Source organism: Ambystoma mexicanum, chromosome 6q (genome assembly GCF_040938575.1).
Source record: "Ambystoma mexicanum isolate Mex_15411 chromosome 6q, UKY_AmexF1_1, whole genome shotgun sequence".
Lineage (NCBI taxonomy): Eukaryota > Metazoa > Chordata > Amphibia > Caudata > Ambystomatidae > Ambystoma > Ambystoma mexicanum.
Window position 1 is genome coordinate 1,632,398,245 of NC_090937.1, and position 13,464 is coordinate 1,632,411,708.

The 13,464-nt window shown below is 49.4% G+C and overlaps 7 non-coding genes across 7 annotated transcripts; all 7 read left to right on the forward strand.

Annotated features, from left to right (window-relative positions):
• Positions 1 to 469: 469 nt before the first annotated feature.
• On the forward strand, positions 470 to 541 carry TRNAM-CAU (transfer RNA methionine (anticodon CAU)). The gene has a single exon. It is a non-coding gene; the product is annotated as a tRNA-Met (tRNA).
• Positions 542 to 2,129: 1,588 nt separating this feature from the next.
• TRNAG-UCC (transfer RNA glycine (anticodon UCC)) lies at positions 2,130 to 2,201 on the forward strand. Its single transcript has one exon. It is a non-coding gene; the product is annotated as a tRNA-Gly (tRNA).
• Positions 2,202 to 5,677: 3,476 nt separating this feature from the next.
• TRNAG-UCC (transfer RNA glycine (anticodon UCC)) lies at positions 5,678 to 5,749 on the forward strand. The gene has a single exon. It is a non-coding gene; the product is annotated as a tRNA-Gly (tRNA).
• Positions 5,750 to 7,595: 1,846 nt separating this feature from the next.
• On the forward strand, positions 7,596 to 7,667 carry TRNAM-CAU (transfer RNA methionine (anticodon CAU)). Its single transcript has one exon. It is a non-coding gene; the product is annotated as a tRNA-Met (tRNA).
• A 1,185-nt stretch (positions 7,668 to 8,852) lies between these two features.
• Positions 8,853 to 8,924, forward strand: TRNAM-CAU (transfer RNA methionine (anticodon CAU)). The gene has a single exon. It is a non-coding gene; the product is annotated as a tRNA-Met (tRNA).
• A 1,187-nt stretch (positions 8,925 to 10,111) lies between these two features.
• Positions 10,112 to 10,183, forward strand: TRNAM-CAU (transfer RNA methionine (anticodon CAU)). Its single transcript has one exon. It is a non-coding gene; the product is annotated as a tRNA-Met (tRNA).
• A 1,578-nt stretch (positions 10,184 to 11,761) lies between these two features.
• On the forward strand, positions 11,762 to 11,833 carry TRNAG-UCC (transfer RNA glycine (anticodon UCC)). The gene has a single exon. It is a non-coding gene; the product is annotated as a tRNA-Gly (tRNA).
• Positions 11,834 to 13,464: the final 1,631 nt, after the last annotated feature.

Here is a 13,464-nt window from a genome sequence, read left to right on the forward strand (position 1 = left end):
ACATACTGAGGAAGGTGAAACGTGTGGCTGCGCTCCTCACATGCTGAAGCAGCAGCAGCCCTTTCCCTGAAGCAAAGTTCCTTCATTCCTCCCCCCCATAACCCTTAGCAGGGGATTTATGGTAATTGAGTTGAGTTTCCAAACTGGCCCTTCCTTCCTTCCTTCACATATCTGCCAGCTCGAGAAGGCTTGTTTTGTTGCACCTGGGAAGTAAAGTATCTACTTGCGAGAGAGAGAGAATGAGAGAGAGAGACAGAGAGAGAGAGACAGAGAGAGAAGGGGAAGGGGTGTTGGCAGTTAGGGTGTGAGCTAGAGAAATGAGGCCTGTCTGCAAAAGGCCATGGGATGGGAGTGCGTGGTTGCAGTTTGTTTGGCTTTGTAAGGCCTACTGCCCGCTTCACTCGAAACTGGGTCTAGGGTTGTCGGTTTGTAGGCTGTAAAAGCCCAGAAAAGCTCTTGTTCTCCAACAAGCAGAGTGGCGCAGCGGAAGCGTGCTGGGCCCATAACCCAGAGGTCGATGGATCGAAACCATCCTCTGCTAAGTTTTTTCAAATTATGTTTTTGTGTCATGGCATTAGGGCACAAAGAGCTGTAAGTGCCTGGATGCAATGTCATTCCTTGAACTTGCTGCCTCGTTCCACTCTTGCGCTAAATAGGAGAGGGTCCCAGCCCAACCAACAAAATGTACTGTTCAATCAAACCAAACTTAAAACCAAGCTCCTTTTTTAAGGGGTCCCGGGGAAATGTTGGGCTGACCGGCAAGACCTCATGATGCGAACTGCTTCTGCGTCAAACGCAAGCTTTTTTCATTCCCAGCCAATGACTTATTCTTATTTCTAAGGGGCGCTTCATCAGATAGTCCAGATAGGCAGGCGTTGGTGGTATAGTGGTGAGCATAGCTGCCTTCCAAGCAGTTGACCCGGGTTCGATTCCCGGCCAACACAGATCAAATCTTTAAATTGTTCAAAATGCATTTTTTGGAAATCAGACTCATGCTGAAAGCAAAGCTGACACGCTTTTCGCGAAAATCAAAACCCCATCCAGGAAAGGTTCTTGCATCCTAGTTTCTGCAACTGTCTATCGGTGAGGGGATTGAAGCGAGCAGGGCTCCTGGCCCCTCCCCGACAAAGCCCTGACGAAGGCCTGACAAAGGCCTATTCGCCTTGCCCTGACGGGCAAAGGTCCCAGCAGGCCACCGAGCACAGCACCTCAGCCTATTAGAGTGAGGTTTCAGGATCTCTCTCATCCTGTAAACCAACATACTGAGGAAGGTGAAACGTGTGGCTGCGCTCCTCACATGCTGAAGCAGCAGCAGCCCTTTCCCTGAAGCAAAGTTCCTTCATTCCTCCCTCCCATAACCCTTAGCAGGGGATTTATGGTAATTGAGTTGAGTTTCCAAACTGGCCCTTCCTTCCTTCCTTCCCATATCTGCCAGCTCGAGAAGGCTTGTTTTGTTGCACCTGGGAAGTAAAGTATCTATTTGCGAGAGAGAGAGAATGAGAGAGAGAGACAGAGAGAGAGAGACAGAGAGAGAAGGGGAAGGGGTGTTGGCAGTTAGGGTGTGAGCTAGAGAAATGAGGCCTGTCTGCAAAAGGCCATGGGATGGGAGTGCGTGGTTGCAGGTTGTTTGGCTTTGTAAGGCCTACTGCCCGCTTCACTCGAAACTGGGTCTAGGGTTGTCGGTTTGTAGGCTGTAAAAGCCCAGAAAAGCTCTTGTTCTCTAACCAGCAGAGTGGCGCAGCGGAAGCGTGCTGGGCCCATAACCCAGAGGTCGATGGATCCAAACCATCCTCTGCTAAGTTTTTTCAAATTATGTTTTTGTGTCATGGCATTAGGGCACAAAGAGCTGTAAGTGCCTGGATGCAATGTCATTCCTTGAACTTGCTGCCTCGTTCCACTCTTGCGCTAAATAGGAGAGGGTCCCAGCCCAGCCAACAAAATGTACTGTTCAATCAAACCAAACTTAAAACCAAGCTCCTTTTTTAAGGGGTCCCGGGGAAATGTTGGGCTGACCGGCAAGACCTCATGATGCGAACTGCTTCTGGGTCAAACGCAAGCTTTTTTCATTCCCAGCCAATGACTTATTCTTATTTCTGAGGGGCGCTCCATCACATAGCCCAGACAGGCAGGCGTTGGTGGTATAGTGGTGAGCATAGCTGCCTTCCAAGCAGTTGACCCGGGTTCGATTCCCGGCCAACGCAGATCAAATCTTTAAATTGTTCAAAATGCATTTTTGGGAAATCAGACTCATGCTGAAAGCAAAGCTGACACACTTTTCGCGAAAATCAAAACCCCATCCAGGAAAGGTTCTTGCATCCTAGTTTCTGCAACTGTCTATCGGTGAGGGGATTGAAGCGAGCAGGGCTCCTGGCCCCTCCCCGACAAAGCCCTGACGAAGGCCTGACAAAGGCCTATTCGCCTTGCCCTGACGGGCAAAGGTCCCAGCAGGCCACCGAGCACAGCACCTCAGCCTATTAGAGTGAGGTTTCAGGATCTCTCTGATCCTGTAAACCAACATACTGAGGAAGGTGAAACGTGTGGCTGCGCTCCTCACATGCTGAAGCAGCAGCAGCCCTTTCCCTGAAGCAAAGTTCCTTCATTCCTCACTCCCATAACCCTTAGCAGGGGATTTATGGTAATTGAGTTGAGTTTCCAAACTGGCCCTTCCTTCCTTCCTTCCCATATCTGCCAGCTCGAGAAGGCTTGTTTTGTTGCACCTGGGAAGTAAAGTATCTATTTGCGAGAGAGAGAGAATGAGAGAGAGAGACAGAGAGAGAGAGACAGCGAGAGAAGGGGAAGGGGTGTTGGCAGTTAGGGTGTGAGCTAGAGAAATGAGGCCTGTCTGCAAAAGGCCATGGGATGGGAGTGCGTGGTTGCAGGTTGTTTGGCTTTGTAAGGCCTACTGCCCGCTTCACTCGAAACTGGGTCTAGGGTTGTCTGTTTGTAGGCTGTAAAAGCCCAGAAAAGCTCTTGTTCTCCAACCAGCAGAGTGGCGCAGCGGAAGCGTGCCGGTCCCATAACCCAGAGGTCAATGGATCGAAACCATCCTCTGCTAACTTTTTTCAAATTATGTTTTTGTGTCATGGCATTAGGGCACAAAGAGCTGTAAGTGCCTGGATGCAATGTCATTCCTTGAACTTGCTGCCTCGTTCCACTCTTGCGCTAAATAGGAGAGGGTCCCAGCCCAGCCAACAAAATGTACTGTTCAATCAAACCAAACTTAAAACCAAGCTCCTTTTTTAAGGGGTCCCGGGGAAATGTTGGGCTGACCGGCAAGACCTCATGATGCGAACTGCTTCTGCGTCAAACGCAAGCTTTTTTCATTCCCAGCCAATGACTTATTCTTATTTCTAAGGGACGCTCCATCAGATAGCCCAGACAGGCAGGCGTTGGTGGTATAGTGGTGAGCATAGCTGCCTTCCAAGCAGTTGACCCGGGTTTGATTCCCGGCCAACGCAGATCAAATCTTTAAATTGTTCAAAATGCATTTTTTGGAAATCAGACTCATGCTGAAAGCAAAGCTGACACACTTTTCGTGAAAATCAAAACCCCATCCAGGAAAGGTTCTTGCATCCTAGTTTCTGCAACTGTCTATCGGTGAGGGGATTGAAGCGAGCAGGGCTCCTGGCCCCTCCCCGACAAAGCCCTGACGAAGGCCTGACAAAGGCCTATTCGCCTTGCCCTGACGGGCAAAGGTCCCAGCAGGCCACCGAGCACAGCACCTCAGCCTATTAGAGTGAGGTTTCAAGATCTCTCTCATCCTGTAAACCAACATACTGAGGAAGGTGAAACGTGTGGCTGCGCTCCTCACATGCTGAAGCAGCAGCAGCCCTTTCCCTGAAGCAAAGTTCCTTCATTCCTCACTCCCATAACCCTTAGCAGGGGATTTATGGTAATTGAGTTGAGTTTCCAAACTGGCCCTTCCTTCCTTCCTTCCCATATCTGCCAGCTCGAGAAGGCTTGTTTTGTTGCACCTGGGAAGTAAAGTATCTATTTGCGAGAGAGAGAGAATGAGAGAGAGAGACAGAGAGAGAGAGACAGAGAGAGAAGGGGAAGGGGTGTTGGCAGTTAGGGTGTGAGCTAGAGAAATGAGGCCTGTCTGCAAAAGGCCATGGGATGGGAGTGCGTGGTTGCAGGTTGTTTGGCTTTGTAAGGCCTACTGCCCGCTTCACTCGAAACTGGGTCTAGGGTTGTCGGTTTGTAGGCTGTAAAAGCCCAGAAAATCTCTTGTTCTCCAACCAGCAGAGTGGCGCAGCGGAAGCGTGCTGGGCCCATAACCCAGCGGTCGATGGATCGAAACCATCCTCTGCTAAGTTTTTTCAAATTATGTTTTTGTGTCATGGCATTAGGGCACAAAGAGCTGTAAGTGCCTGGATGCAATGTCATTCCTTGAACTTGCTGCCTCGTTCCACTCTTGCGCTAAATAGGAGAGGGTCCCAGCCCAGCCAACAAAATGTACTGTTCAATCAAACCAAACTTAAAACCAAGCTCCTTTTTTAAGGGGTCCCGGGGAAATGTTGGGCTGACCGGCAAGACCTCATGATGCGAACTGCTTCTGCGTCAAACGCAAGCTTTTTTCATTCCCAGCCAATGACTTATTCTTATTTCTAAGGGGCGCTCCATCAGATAGCCCAGACAGGCAGGCGTTGGTGGTATAGTGGTGAGCATGATTCCCGGCCAACGCAGATCAAATCTTTAAATTGTTCAAAATGCATTTTTTGGAAATCAGACTCATGCTGAAAGCAAAGCTGACACACTTTTCGTGAAAATCAAAACCCCATCCAGGAAAGGTTCTTGCATCCTAGTTTCTGCAACTGTCTATCGGTGAGGGGATTGAAGCGAGCAGGGCTCCTGGCCCCTCCCCGACAAAATGCAATGTCATTCCTTGAACTTGCTGCCTCGTTCCACTCTTGCGCTAAATAGGAGAGGGTCCCAGCCCAGCCAACAAAATGTACTGTTCAATCAAACCAAACTTAAAACCAAGCTCCTTTTTTAAGGGGTCCCGGGGAAATGTTGGGCTGACCGGCAAGACCTCATGATGCGAACTGCTTCTGCGTCAAACGCAAGCTTTTTTCATTCCCAGCCAATGACTTATTCTTATTCTTATTCTTATTCTAGAGAAATGAGGCCTGTCTGCAAAAGGCCATGGGATGGGAGTGCGTGGTTACAGGTTGTTTGGCTTTGTAAGGCCTACTGCCCGCTTCACTCGAAACTGGGTCTAGGGTTGTCGGTTTGTAGGCTGTAAAAGCCCAGAAAAGCTCTTTTTCTCCAACCAGCAGAGTGGCGCAGCGGAAGCGTGCTGGGCCCATAACCCAATGGTCGATGGATCGAAACCATCCTCTGCTAAGTTTTTTCAAATTATGTTTTTGTGTCATGGCATTAGGGCACAAAGAGCTGTAAGTGCCTGGATGCAATGTAATTCCTTGAACTTGCTGCCTCGTTCCACTCTTGCGCTAAATAGGAGAGGGTCCCAGCCCAGCCAACAAAATGTACTGTTCAATCAAACCAAACTTAAAACCAAGCTCCTTTTTTAAGGGGTCCCGGGGAAATGTTGGGCTGACCGGCAAGACCTCATGATGCGAACTGCTTCTGGGTCAAACGCAAGCTTTTTTCATTCCCAGCCAATGACTTATTCTTATTTCTGAGGGGCGCTCCATCACATAGCCCAGACAGGCAGGCGTTGGTGGTATAGTGGTGAGCATAGCTGCCTTCCAAGCAGTTGACCCGGGTTCGATTCCCGGCCAACGCAGATCAAATCTTTAAATTGTTCAAAATGCATTTTTGGGAAATCAGACTCATGCTGAAAGCAAAGCTGACACACTTTTCGCGAAAATCAAAACCCCATCCAGGAAAGGTTCTTGCATCCTAGTTTCTGCAACTGTCTATCGGTGAGGGGATTGAAGCGAGCAGGGCTCCTGGCCCCTCCCCGACAAAGCCCTGACGAAGGCCTGACAAAGGCCTATTCGCCTTGCCCTGATGGGCAAAGGTCCCAGCAGGCCACCGAGCACAGCACCTCAGCCTATTAGAGTGAGGTTTCAGGATCTCTCTCATCCTGTAAACCAACATACTGAGGAAGGTGAAACGTGTGGCTGCGCTCCTCACATGCTGAAGCAGCAGCAGCCCTTTCCCTGAAGCAAAGTTCCTTCATTCCTCCCCCCCATAACCCTTAGCAGGGGATTTATGGTAATTGAGTTGAGTTTCCAAACTGGCCCTTCCTTCCTTCCTTCACATATCTGCCAGCTCGAGAAGGCTTGTTTTGTTGCACCTGGGAAGTAAAGTATCTACTTGCGAGAGAGAGAGAATGAGAGAGAGAGACAGAGAGAGAGAGACAGAGAGAGAAGGGGAAGGGGTGTTGGCAGTTAGGGTGTGAGCTAGAGAAATGAGGCCTGTCTGCAAAAGGCCATGGGATGGGAGTGCGTGGTTGCAGTTTGTTTGGCTTTGTAAGGCCTACTGCCCGCTTCACTCGAAACTGGGTCTAGGGTTGTCGGTTTGTAGGCTGTAAAAGCCCAGAAAAGCTTTTGTTCTCCAACCAGCAGAGTGGCGCAGCGGAAGCATGCTGGGCCCATAACCCAGAGGTCGATGGATCGAAACCATCCTCTGCTAAGTTTTTTCAAATTATGTTTTTGTGTCATGGCATTAGGGCACAAAGAGCTGTAAGTGCCTGGATGCAATGTCATTCCTTGAACTTGCTGCCTCGTTCCACTCTTGCGCTAAATAGGAGAGGGTCCCAGCCCAACCAACAAAATGTACTGTTCAATCAAACCAAACCTAAAACCAAGCTCCTTTTTTAAGGGGTCCCGGGGAAATGTTGGGCTGACCGGCAAGACCTCATGATGCGAACTGCTTCTGCGTCAAACACAAGCTTTTTTCATTCCCAGCCAATGACTTATTCTTATTTCTAAGGGGCGCTTCATCAGATAGTCCAGACAGGCAGGCGTTGGTGGTATAGTGGTGAGCATAGCTGCCTTCCAAGCAGTTGACCCGGGTTCCATTCCCGGCCAACGCAGATCAAATCTTTAAATTGTTCAAAATGCATTTTTTGGAAATCAGACTCATGCTGAAAGCAAAGCTGACACACTTTTCGTGAAAATCAAAACCCCATCCAGGAAAGGTTCTTGCATCCTAGTTTCTGCAACTGTCTATCGGTGAGGGGATTGAAGCGAGCAGGGCTCCTGGCCCCTCCCCGACAAAATGCAATGTCATTCCTTGAACTTGCTGCCTCGTTCCACTCTTGCGCTAAATAGGAGAGGGTCCCAGCCCAGCCAACAAAATGTACTGTTCAATCAAACCAAACTTAAAACCAAGCTCCTTTTTTAAGGGGTCCCGGGGAAATGTTGGGCTGACCGGCAAGACCTCATGATGCGAACTGCTTCTGCGTCAAACGCAAGCTTTTTTCATTCCCAGCCAATGACTTATTCTTATTCTTATTCTTATTCTAGAGAAATGAGGCCTGTCTGCAAAAGGCCATGGGATGGGAGTGCGTGGTTACAGGTTGTTTGGCTTTGTAAGGCCTACTGCCCGCTTCACTCGAAACTGGGTCTAGGGTTGTCGGTTTGTAGGCTGTAAAAGCCCAGAAAAGCTCTTGTTCTCCAACCAGCAGAGTGGCGCAGCGGAAGCGTGCTGGGCCCATAACCCAGAGGTCGATGGATCGAAACCATCCTCTGCTAAGTTTTTTCAAATTATGTTTTTGTGTCATGGCATTAGGGCACAAAGAGCTGTAAGTGCCTGGATGCAATGTCATTCCTTGAACTTGCTGCCTCGTTCCACTCTTGCGCTAAATAGGAGAGGGTCCCAGCCCAGCCAACAAAATGTACTGTTCAATCAAACCAAACTTAAAACCAAGCTCCTTTTTTAAGGGGTCCCGGGGAAATGTTGGGCTGACCGGCAAGACCTCATGATGCGAACTGCTTCTTGGTCAAACGCAAGCTTTTTTCATTCCCAGCCAATGACTTATTCTTATTTCTGAGGGGCGCTCCATCACATAGCCCAGACAGGCAGGCGTTGGTGGTATAGTGGTGAGCATAGCTGCCTTCCAAGCAGTTGTCGCGGGTTCGATTTCCCGCAAACGCAGATCAAATCTTTAAATTGTTCGAAATGCATTTTTGGGAATTCAGACTCATGCTGAAAGCAAAGCTGACACACTTTTCGCGAAAATCAAAACCCCATCCAGGAAAGGTTCTTGCATCCTAGTTTCCGCAACTGTCTATCGGTGAGGGGATTGAAGCGAGCAGGGCTCCTGGCCCCTCCCCGACAAAGCCCTGACGAAGGCCTGACAAAGGCCTATTCGCCTTGCCCTGACGGGCAAAGGTCCCAGCAGGCCACCAAGCACAGCACCTCAGCCTATTAGAGTGAGGTTTCAGGATCTCTCTCATCCTGTAAACCAACATACTGAGGAAGGTGAAACGTGTGGCTGCGCTCCTCACATGCTGAAGCAGCAGCAGCCCTTTCCCTGAAGCAAAGTTCCTTCATTCCTCCCTCCCATAACCCTTAGCAGGGGATTTATGGTAATTGAGTTGAGTTTCCAAACTGGCCCTTCCTTCCTTCCTTCCCATATCTGCCAGCTCGAGAAGGCTTGTTTTGTTGCACCTGGGAAGTAAAGTATCTATTTGCGAGAGAGAGAGAATGAGAGAGAGAGACAGAGAGAGAGAGACAGAGAGAGAAGGGGAAGGGGTGTTGGCAGTTAGGGTGTGAGCTAGAGAAATGAGGTCTGTCTGCAAAAGGCCATGGGATGGGAGTGCGTGGTTGCAGGTTGTTTGGCTTTGTAAGGCCTACTGCCCGCTTCACTCGAAACTGGGTCTAGGGTTGTCGGTTTGTAGGCTGTAAAAGCCCAGAAAAGCTTTTGTTCTCCAAACAGCAGAGTGGCGCAGCGGAAGCGTGCTGGGCCCATAACCCAGAGGTCGATGGATCGAAACCATCCTCTGCTAAGTTTTTTCAAATTATGTTTTTGTGTCATGGCATTAGGGCACAAAGAGCTGTAAGTGCCTGGATGCAATGTCATTCCTTGAACTTGCTGCCTCGTTCCACTCTTGCGCTAAATAGGAGAGGGTCCCAGCCCAGCCAACAAAATGTACTGTTCAATCAAACCAAACTTAAAACCAAGCTCCTTTTTTAAGGGGTCCCTGGGAAATGTTGGGCTGACCGGCAAGACCTCATGATGCGAACTGCTTCTGCGTCAAACGCAAGCTTTTTTCATTCCCAGCCAATGACTTATTCTTATTTCTAAGGGGCGCTCCATCAGATAGCCCAGACAGGCAGGTGTTGGTGGTATAGTGGTGAGCATAGCTGCCTTCCAAGCAGTTGACCCGGGTTCGATTCCCGGCCAACGCAGATCAAATCTTTAAATTGTTCAAAATGCATTTTTTGGAAATCAGACTCATGCTGAAAGCAAAGCTGACACACTTTTCGTGAAAATCAAAACCCCATCCAGGAAAGGTTCTTGCATCCTAGTTTCTGCAACTGTCTATCGGTGAGGGGATTGAAGCAAGCAGGGCTCCTGGCCCTTCCCCGACAAAGGCCTGACGAAGGCCTGACAAAGGCCTATTCGCCTTGCCCTGACGGGCAAAGGTCCCAGCAGGCCACCGAGCACAGCACCTCAGCCTATTAGAGTGAGGTTTCAGGATCTCTCTCATCCTGTAAACCAACATACTGAGGAAGGTGAAACGTGTGGCTGTGCTCCTCACATGCTGAAGCAGCAGCAGCCCTTTCCCTGAAGCAAAGTTCCTTCATTCCTCCCTCCCATAACCCTTAGCAGGGGATTTATGGTAATTGAGTTGAGTTTCCAAACTGGCCCTTCCTTCCTTCCTTCCCATATCTGCCAGCTCGAGAAGGCTTGTTTTGTTGCACCTGGGAAGTAAAGTATCTATTTGCGAGAGAGAGAGAGAATGAGAGAGAGAGACAGAGAGAGGGAGACAGAGAGAGAAGGGGAAGGGGTGTTGGCAGTTAGGGTGTGAGCTAGAGAAATGAGGCCTGTCTGCAAAAGGCCATGGGATGGGAGTGCGTGGTTGCAGGTTGTTTGGCTTTGTAAGGCCTACTGCCCGCTTCACTCGAAACTGGGTCTATGGTTGTCGGTTTGTAGGCTGTAAAAGCCCAGAAAAGCTCTTGTTCTCCAACCAGCAGAGTGGCGCAGCGGAAGCGTGCTGGGCCCATAACCCAGAGGTCGATGGATCGAAACCATCCTCTGCTAACTTTTTTCAAATTATGTTTTTGTGTCATGGCATTAGGGCACAAAGAGCTGTAAGTGCCTGGATGCAATGTCATTCCTTGAACTTGCTGCCTCGTTCCACTCTTGCGCTAAATAAGAGAGGGTCCCAGCCCAGCCAACAAAATGTACTGTTCAATCAAACCAAACTTAAAACCAAGCTCCTTTTTTAAGGGGTCCCGGGGAAATGTTGGGCTGACCGGCAAGACCTCATGATGCGAACTGCTTCTGCGTCAAACGCAAGCTTTTTTCATTCCCAGCCAATGACTTATTCTTATTTCTAAGGGGCGCTCCATCAGATAGCCCAGACAGGCAGGCGTTGGTGGTATAGTGGTGAGCATAGCTGCCTTCCAAGCAGTTGACCCGGGTTCCATTCCCGGCCAACGCAGATCAAATCTTTAAATTGTTCAAAATGCATTTTTTGGAAATCAGACTCATGCTGAAAGCAAAGCTGACACACTTTTCGTGAAAATCAAAACCCCATCCAGGAAAGGTTCTTGCATCCTAGTTTCTGCAACTGTCTATCGGTGAGGGGATTGAAGCGAGCAGGGCTCCTGGCCCCTCCCCGACAAAGGCCTGACAAAGGCCTATTCGCCTTGCCCTGACGGGCAAAGGTCCCAGCAGGCCACCGAGCACAGCACCTCAGCCTATTAGAGTGAGGTTTCAGGATCTCTCTCATCCTGTAAACCAACATACTGAGGAAGGTGAAACGTGTGGCTGTGCTCCTCACATGCTGAAGCAGCAGCAGCCCTTTCCCTGAAGCAAAGTTCCTTCATTCCTCCCTCCCATAACCCTTAGCAGGGGATTTATGGTAATTGAGTTGAGTTTCCAAACTGGCCCTTCCTTCCTTCCTTCCCATATCTGCCAGCTCGAGAAGGCTTGTTTTGTTGCACCTGGGAAGTAAAGTATCTATTTGCGAGAGAGAGAGAATGAGAGAGAGAGACAGAGAGAGAGAGAGACAGAGAGAGAAGGGGAAGGGGTGTTGGCAGTTAGGGTGTGAGCTAGAGAAATGAGGCCTGTCTGCAAAAGGCCATGGGATGGGAGTGCGTGGTTGCAGGTTGTTTGGCTTTGTAAGGCCTACTGCCCGCTTCACTCGAAACTGGGTCTAGGGTTGTCGGTTTGTAGGCTGTAAAAGCCCAGAAAAGCTCTTGTTCTCCAACCAGCAGAGTGGTGCAGCGGAAGCGTGCTGGGCCCATAACCCAGAGGTCGATGGATCGAAGCCATCCTCTGCTAAGTTTTTTCAAATTATGTTTTTGTGTCATGGCATTAGGGCACAAAGAGCTGTAAGTGCCTGGATGCAATGTCATTCCTTGAACTTGCTGCCTCGTTCCACTCTTGCGCTAAATAGGAGAGGGTCCCAGCCCAGCCAATAAAATGAACTGTTCAATCAAACCAAACTTAAACCAAGCTCCTTTTTTAAGGGGTCCCGGGGAAATGTTGGGCTGACCGGCAAGACCTCATGATGCGAACTGCTTCTGCGTCAAACGCAAGCTTTTTTCATTCCCAGCCAATGACTTATTCTTATTTCTAAGGGGCGCTCCATCAGATAGCCCAGACAGGCAGGCGTTGGTGGTATAGTGGTGAGCATAGCTGCCTTCCAAGCAGTTGACCCGGGTTCGATTCCCGGCCAACGCAATCTTTAAATTGTTCAAAATGCATTTTTTGGAAATCAGACTCATGCTGAAAGCAAAGCTGACACACTTTTCGTGAAAATCAAAACCCCATCCAGGAAAGGTTCTTGCATCCTAGTTTCTGCAACTGTCTATCGGTGAGGGGATTGAAGCAAGCAGGGCTCCTGGCCCTTCCCCGACAAAGCCCTGACGAAGGCCTGACAAAGGCCTATTCGCCTTGCCCTGACGGGCAAAGGTCCCAGCAGGCCACCGAGCACAGCACCTCAGCCTATTAGAGTGAGGTTTCAGGATCTCTCTCATCCTGTAAACCAACATACTGAGGAAGGTGAAACGTGTGGCTGCGCTCCTCACATGCTGAAGCAGCAGCAGCCCTTTCCCTGAAGCAAAGTTCCTTCATTCCTCCCTCCCATAACCCTTAGCAGGGGATTTATGGTAATTGAGTTGAGTTTCCAAACTGGCCCTTCCTTCCTTCCTTCCCATATCTGCCAGCTCGAGAAGGCTTGTTTTGTTGCACCTGGGAAGTAAAGTATCTATTTGCGAGAGAGAGAGAATGAGAGAGAGAGACAGAGAGAGAGAGACAGAGAGAGAAGGGGAAGGGGTGTTGGCAGTTAGGGTGTGAGCTAGAGAAATGAGGCCTGTCTGCAAAAGGCCATGGGATGGGAGTGCGTGGTTGCAGGTTGTTTGGCTTTGTAAGGCCTACTGCCCGCTTCACTCGAAACTGGGTCTAGGGTTGTCGGTTTGTAGGCTGTAAAAGCCCAGAAAATCTCTTGTTCTCCAACCAGCAGAGTGGCGCAGCGGAAGCGTGCTGGGCCCATAACCCAGCGGTCGATGGATCGAAACCATCCTCTGCTAAGTTTTTTCAAATTATGTTTTTGTGTCATGGCATTAGGGCACAAAGAGCTGTAAGTGCCTGGATGCAATGTCATTCCTTGAACTTGCTGCCTCGTTCCACTCTTGCGCTAAATAGGAGAGGGTCCCAGCCCAGCCAACAAAATGTACTGTTCAATCAAACCAAACTTAAAACCAAGCTCCTTTTTTAAGGGGTCCCGGGGAAATGTTGGGCTGACCGGCAAGACCTCATGATGCGAACTGCTTCTGCGTCAAACGCAAGCTTTTTTCATTCCCAGCCAATGACTTATTCTTATTTCTAAGGGGCGCTCCATCAGATAGCCCAGACAGGCAGGCGTTGGTGGTATAGTGGTGAGCATGATTCCCGGCCAACGCAGATCAAATCTTTAAATTGTTCAAAATGCATTTTTTGGAAATCAGACTCATGCTGAAAGCAAAGCTGACACACTTTTCGTGAAAATCAAAACCCCATCCAGGAAAGGTTCTTGCATCCTAGTTTCTGCAACTGTCTATCGGTGAGGGGATTGAAGCGAGCAGGGCTCCTGGCCCCTCCCCGACAAAATGCAATGTCATTCCTTGAACTTGCTGCCTCGTTCCACTCTTGCGCTAAATAGGAGAGGGTCCCAGCCCAGCCAACAAAATGTACTGTTCAATCAAACCAAACTTAAAACCAAGCTCCTTTTTTAAGGGGTCCCGGGGAAATGTTGGGCTGACCGGCAAGACCTCATGATGCGAACTGCTTCTGCGTCAAACGCAAGCTTTTTTCATTCCCAGCCAATGACTTAT